A 6,697-nucleotide genomic window follows, 5' to 3' on the forward strand; every position below is an offset into this window, starting at 1 on the left:
CAGGAATAGAGTCCAGAAATGCTACAATGTCTTGCTTTTACACTTATAAAAACTTACCATGCGCACAAATACCACAGGATATTCACGAAATTTCAAAAAAATATATATATACGGCTATTTTTAGCCAGCTTTTACAGATTTCTTAAAAGTTCATCTCAGGAACGGTAAATATGATCTCAGTATAAACAAAGCAGCTTGGACTTTACAGCAGTAGCTTCACCAAGTAAAGAAAACCAGAAATGGTTCATGCCGCTAAAAGTGTTTTATTATTTTTCGAATGACAGTTTTACTATTTGGGAAGGATCCATTGTATGCAGCCTCTGAAGCCACATTTCCATGGTTAATGTGACCTGTGAGACAGGTTAGCTTGTGAACCCACTATGACTCACTGAGAAATTTTTTTAAAAATTTATCCTTTTTACATTCTGATTGTTCTACAAATATTTGGATAATATAAAAAATAAAACTGCTCTTCACATCATGATTTTTAATAAAAAATGAGGCTAATGTATAAAATATGTGAAAACTCAATGAAGCTACTATACCTGATAACAAGGTGTCACACATTACAAAATTTCATGTGCCGAGAACCAAGCAGCTTGGCTTGAAGGTGACAACAGATGATGCCGCTGTCCTTCTGCACACATCCCTGTGGGCTGAGATTCAGCAATCCAAGGGGAAGGATGATGGGTCTGAGAGAAAAACATAAAAGCTTACTATTCGGGAATGTTTTACTCTGCAGGAAAACATTTGATAAAGAGTTTCTTTACATTATACTCCAAACAGGAAAGGTGAGACCCAATTTACAAACATTTGACATCCAACATATTATATCCTTTTCTTCCCTCCCATGAAGTGAATCCCAGTGCCTGTTTTAAAAAGAAGTGTTACAATAAAATATGTTCTGGACTCCAACCGACAAAGGTGCAGACAATTACAGATGCGTGTCAGGATGGCCGAGGGGTCTAAGGTGACAATTAAAGAGAGTACCTGGACAGAGGGGGCAGCGAACCATCACCCCAGACACTGCAGCCAAGGGGCAAAGCCTTGCCCTTGGCCGAGGGCGGACAGGAACCTCAGGACAGGGATGGGACAGGGCTGGAGAGGAAGCAGAGGGGAGTAGCATCTGCCCCTGGGTTTTCAACCAGGATGGAGTTTAAATAAAGTACATAATCCGAAACAGAGTACTCCTCCCGGCCCAGAGATTAACCCCAAGTTCTGATCCTTCTCGTAAGAAGCGTCTGTGACCCTACTATATCAAGAGGGATGCTAACCTAATACCAATACTACAGCGGTGAGAGCTATTCCTAAAAGTAGTGGGCTTCAGTTCTGAGAGTACACCCTTCAGGAGTAGCGCCTGAGGCTGGCTGCTAACCACCCTCCTGATGCCAGTCGACAGTCTAGAGAAGCCCAGACCTGTTTGCAGTCCCCACGCTGCAGGCGAAGGCCCTGGCCTGCTGACTGTGAAGCTGTGGCCTCTCGCTCCTGCTGTGCCTCTATCAGACATGGCAACGATGACCCCAAACTTGGTCCAGCTGCTGGCCTGGCTGTGACCAGCCTTCCCCGGGGCAGGGTCTGAGCTAAGCTGCTAAGCCGCCCTCAGCCACACCAACCTGCCAGCGTGCCTAGGGTCCACTCGCGTGTGGCTGCCCTGGGTCCAGGGGCCGATGTGGGAGCCACAGGTCTTCGGAGGTCAGAGCGGGAGCTGCAGAGGCCAGCACAAACTTCCCCCCGCTGACGCCTTCCAGGCAGGCCTGAGGCTTTGCAGTTGGAAAGGATTCCTTGGACAGAGGACTTCATTTTAAAGAGAACAAAGGTGGAGCGGTGGAGTCACTGCTAGGAAGGGCTAAGCCGTGGTGATTCACACGTAATCCCAAGGCTCGGAGGGCCAGGGCCCTGCCTGCTCACCTGGTCCTCTTCTCCTCGCCCCACTTCCCCTCCACCTTCCAGCCTCGTCCTCAGGCGGGCTCCTACAGCCCGGCCTAAACTCGGAGCCGCACTGCCTCGTACCCTGACCTCCCTGTGCTCTGACCTCGGTGCCCCTGTGTTAACAGGGCGCTGGTACAGTTTCAGGGGTTGTAGATCATAGGATGCAGGAGACGGAGAAGCCCTTGCTCCCAGGGGACCCCCGACAGGTTTCCCCCACCCAGACAGATGCCCTCCCTGCACGCTTTCCTCTCCTCCTCCGTCTCTTTGGCCTCCTTTCTGGGGGCAAAGGCAGGGAGCAGGTCACTTACTTGGAGTCCGGGAGTGCAGTGCCTGCTGCTCCTCCAGGTGCCCTGTGTTCATGGTGACAGCCCGGGCTCCATCCCAGCCAAGCCACTGCACCCCGTTGCTTTTCCAGATGACCCTTTGCTGACTCCCTCGCCTCCCAGAACACTTGTCTGCAGCATCCTCCCATCCTGAGCATACGCTGCGTTCGGTAATAAAGCACCAGTTAAGGGAAAAATGGAAAAGCAAAGTCAAAGGGCATTTTCACCAGACGGGGGGCACCCAGGGCCCAGAGGTCGCCTTCCTCTCTGTGAGCCACACTAGGACACAGAGAGCTTGGGAGGACCTACACCTTCCTCTCCTGCCCCTTAAAATGCATCCCCATCCCCAGCTGGGAGACAGACGGTTTCTTCTTACCTTTAACTTCGTTATACTTCAATAAGTAAAGAGGTAAACATTATCTGGTTAAATCTGTAGTTACTTCACTTTGGGAGGACTTCCTGTACGAAATTCTGACACCATAAAAGAGCGCCTGAAATTATTATGCATTTGTTTTATGGCTCAACTGTTGAGGGGAACAATACAGCACATTGTCATCCCCTGGTACAAACCTTTGTGGTCCCTGTGACACGTCGGTCAGCCTCTAACGGGTTGATAATTTACAAGAATTTGGGTGTAAATGTGTATTTATTTTTCACTTAGCTTTTCATGGTCCCTTTTACTCCAGAGAACTCTTTTTATGTGAGTTTTTAATCCCAGGAATGAGGCCGTAACTGCCTTTCAAAGGCTCGCCCCTGCCGTCTGACTGAGTCCCGACCCCTCCTCAGCCTCTGAAGCCCCTTCTTTCGCACCACAAGGGTTTGTTTGAATTCAGAGCCCCTGAAGGAGCTGTTGAGGACCCGACTGCCGCCTTCCTGGGGCCACGAGCACAAGTCATGGGCACAAGCAGCAGCCGACTGTAAGAGAGATGCTTCACTAAGTACGTTACAAAATGGAACACCCACTTTGGACTGGGGGAGGCAGATTAAGCTCCCTGTCAGTGGTATCCCGTGGAGTTTACAGTAATCTGAGCCTCCAACTTCCAGGCAACCTGGGTTTTTGCACTTGGAAAGAGGTTCTGGGTCATTCGATGGATATCAACTCTATCAAAATTAGCGGAGATCAAAGCGCTCAGTGTCTCAGCCACCCTGATTTCCATTACAAACCTTCCCTTGACTTCCTGGCTGGGTGGACCATTCGCAGTGGAGCCGGGCAGTGCCCGTGGCTCACAGCCTGTCACCTGGCCCTTTTGATTAACCCGAGCACTGAAACCATGCCTCAGGAGTGAAGACACCATTTGTACCGGGCCCACAAATGATGAAAAGAAGATTATTAATAACCAAGATTTAGACAGGCTATCCTGCCAGGTTTAACTCACTTCCAGGAAATATGCTCTGATATCCCTCTAAGAATCAGGAGAAATCGTAATACACACAAAAAAGTTTTTGAGCCTGATAAAAGAAAATCAAATAGTGAATAATTATCCACTGACAATTAAATTTTTCTTTCTGTAATCAGTCAGTGATCAGAAGCCTAACTCACAAATCAGTCACAGACCACAAGGGAGGCCAGCTAACAGTTCCATAATAGCATATTCTATAAAACCTTTATCAAATAAACAAAAAAGCCCATCCCTTCTCCTCCGTGGTCAAGAAGCCCACTTTGTTAAATCAGGAAGATTATTTTGCTTTTCATTCTGCAAAACATGTTTACACGTCACTATCATTTAACAATTTTAGGACAAAATATTTTTTTCTCTCCATTTGTCTGGAAATTCTGACTTTGATCTCACTGTGTTTTCAAAGGCCACGGCTCTGCCATTCCCTTATCTAACTATCTGATTTCTCAAGTCTTCAAAGCTAAATTTTTCACTTTTAAAACATTTTTTTCTATTCACCTTCTACACAAGCTACAGATGGGATGTGTAAAATTTACAAATTTACAACCATGAAAATAAATGCTTTTACCAGTGAGTAAGAGACAATGCATCTTTGTGCACTGGGCTTTTTATAATTATTCAGCACATTTTAATTTTACTTTTAGGAGAAAAAAAGCAAATAATATAATATCTTCACATCCATGTTACCCCATGAAATAAAAACAACACATAACTTTCACTCCTATTTCACCAAGTTTTCTATTAGAACTTCTTCCTGGCTATTTTAAATATGCTTAAACTAATGGTTTTCTGTAATTTGTCTTTTTTTCCTTTGGAAACATACCGTGCCATTGTCAGTTTTTAAAAAGAAGCAATTTTCTGACTTTTGAGATTGAGTAGGTCAAGGAAAAATTACTACTGTTGAAAACCCGTAATTAAATAGAAAATGCAGCTGCACTTATGAGAAACTAAAATTAAGTTTATTCTATTAATACTTGATTCTGAAATGCACTTTTGAATTTTCGGTTAAGGTTTCATTTAGAGCTCTGCCTTATCTATAATCTATCTTTGCTGATTACTTTAAATAAGTAACATGTAGGAATATAATAGTTCTGTGCTGACAGAGAGAATTTCTGAGCTCTTTGCTGTCCTCCTTAAAATATCATTTTCAAAAGTATTTTTAAACAAACTGATGAAATATTCTTTGTCAATTTGCATTTATTCTTACTACAATTATTCTAAATGAGCATTTATTCTTACCATAGTTATTCTAAATAAATATATGGCCTCCTTAAATACTAAAATTGTGAACACAAAAAATATCTTTTAAAAAGCACAAATCATCAGGATTATTACATACCGAGTAGTATTTTAGAAAATAAAATATCTAACTTTCTTTTTGTATGTTCACTCCATTAATTTTTAACTATGACATGCAGCATTTTATTTCACTGAATACTCCAAAGAGGGGATCACTAAGAATACACGCTAATGTTGAATTTGTGAGATGACTAGATCTGTTTCCTGATCACAGCTCCTGTTTGAACAATTCATCAAATTAGGTTACATTTAAAGAGTTAAAATATTGCACATCAACACAAACCTTATAAACAAATACAGCCATTTAGAACAATTTAAAAAGTCATAATATTTGTCACTGCTTAATTTTAATGGTACATTTTAATGAATCAGGATAAACACCCTTTAACCTCTTCTACAAAACTCTTGGATTGAAATCTGAATAACATTTACATAAAATTAGGTATATTGTGAAAGTCTTATTAAAGCCAGTGTATGAGTACTATAAAATTATTTATGTGTGGAAATAGTAGTAATCTCCATTTAGAAGCTGATGCTGAGCATCAGAATATACATGGGTATTTGCTAGATTTTAATCTAAAGTTTATTAGTTTTCATAAATACATTTGAAGTAGCAAATGTCCAAAATATAGCAATGTTTAAAAGAAAAGTGGTAATTAAACTGCAACCATACCTAAAAGCTTAAGCTTTGAAACTTTCTTCTACTTTGGGAGTAAAAAAAAAAAAACCCTTTTCTGAGAAAGAATGTCCCGGTTTTGTTTTCGCGTTTGTTTAGAATTGTTTTAAACACATTTTCATCCAAAGTGTTGATTTCTTTATTCTGCCTGCAGACCCACGTTACTCTAAAACTATGAAGCAGTGGCTGGGAAAGAGAAGGGATGTATACCGTCAGCGTTCTTTACCGTGGCTACCGATCCTGGATAGAGAATTACTAGCAAGTGATAAAAGCACATGGTTTGAGTGGGGAAAAATCACAATAGAATCGGGGTTTTGGTGAAAGAGTTCTCCGTCCCTTCCAGCCCTGCCTGTTACCTGCACTCTTGGGTCATTTCCACCCATTTGCTGTGGGCTAAGGCTGCTGGAATTCTGTTTTCCAGATGCTTGTATTCCACAAAGGAAAGGAAACTGTGGCAGCGTCTCTCACCCACTCCACCTGGCTAGGCTGGGCACCCAAGGTCCCTGCGGCTGGGGTCCCCCAGCGGGGAGACAGTATCTGGGGCAGGGTGAGGACAGGCCAGCTCACAGAAGGGCACGACCATTATAGCTTTGATGACATGACCAGCCCCGTCTCACACAAACACAGACACAACTAGCTCAGATTCAGCCCCGAAACAATTGCACCTGACAACACGTCTTTGTAGCCATGTCTGGAATCTGAGTGAGGGTAAATGAATCATGGTGGCATTCTCCTCATTCCCGAGCAGAGAGGGTGAACCCGGGGGCCAGCGTCCCGCACAAGGCTGATTTCAGTGGGGACTTCTGTTTGGTTTGCTTTGATTGTGTCTTGTCTTTTCCTGTGCCTAATTAAAAGCCCATCTGCATGGCTATCTTTGTGCCTACTTGAGAGAGAGAGAGAGACAGAGAGAGAGAGAGGGAGAGACAGAAGAAAGTTGTTTGTATTGCTGGAGTAAACTGTAAAATCAGGCCGGATCAAATAAACCTTAAAGAGGTACATGTTAGTGTCATTCTTTTTCCACATTTATTCCTACAAGACACTCACACCAACAATTATAAATGTCGCAATTGGTA

General features: G+C 43.2%; 1 long non-coding RNA gene across 1 annotated transcript; it reads right to left on the minus strand.

Annotated features, from left to right (window-relative positions):
• Positions 1-558: 558 nt before the first annotated feature.
• Positions 559-4,266, minus strand: LOC106148711. The gene is made up of 3 exons (XR_001234363.1): positions 2,238-4,266; positions 1,614-1,794; positions 559-692 (listed from the first exon to the last, which is right to left on the minus strand). It is a non-coding gene; the product is annotated as an uncharacterized LOC106148711 (long non-coding RNA).
• Positions 4,267-6,697: the final 2,431 nt, after the last annotated feature.

This window comes from Chinchilla lanigera, unplaced genomic scaffold (genome assembly GCF_000276665.1).
Source record: "Chinchilla lanigera isolate Chin_1 unplaced genomic scaffold, ChiLan1.0 scaffold00002, whole genome shotgun sequence".
Taxonomy (NCBI): Eukaryota; Metazoa; Chordata; class Mammalia; order Rodentia; family Chinchillidae; genus Chinchilla; species Chinchilla lanigera.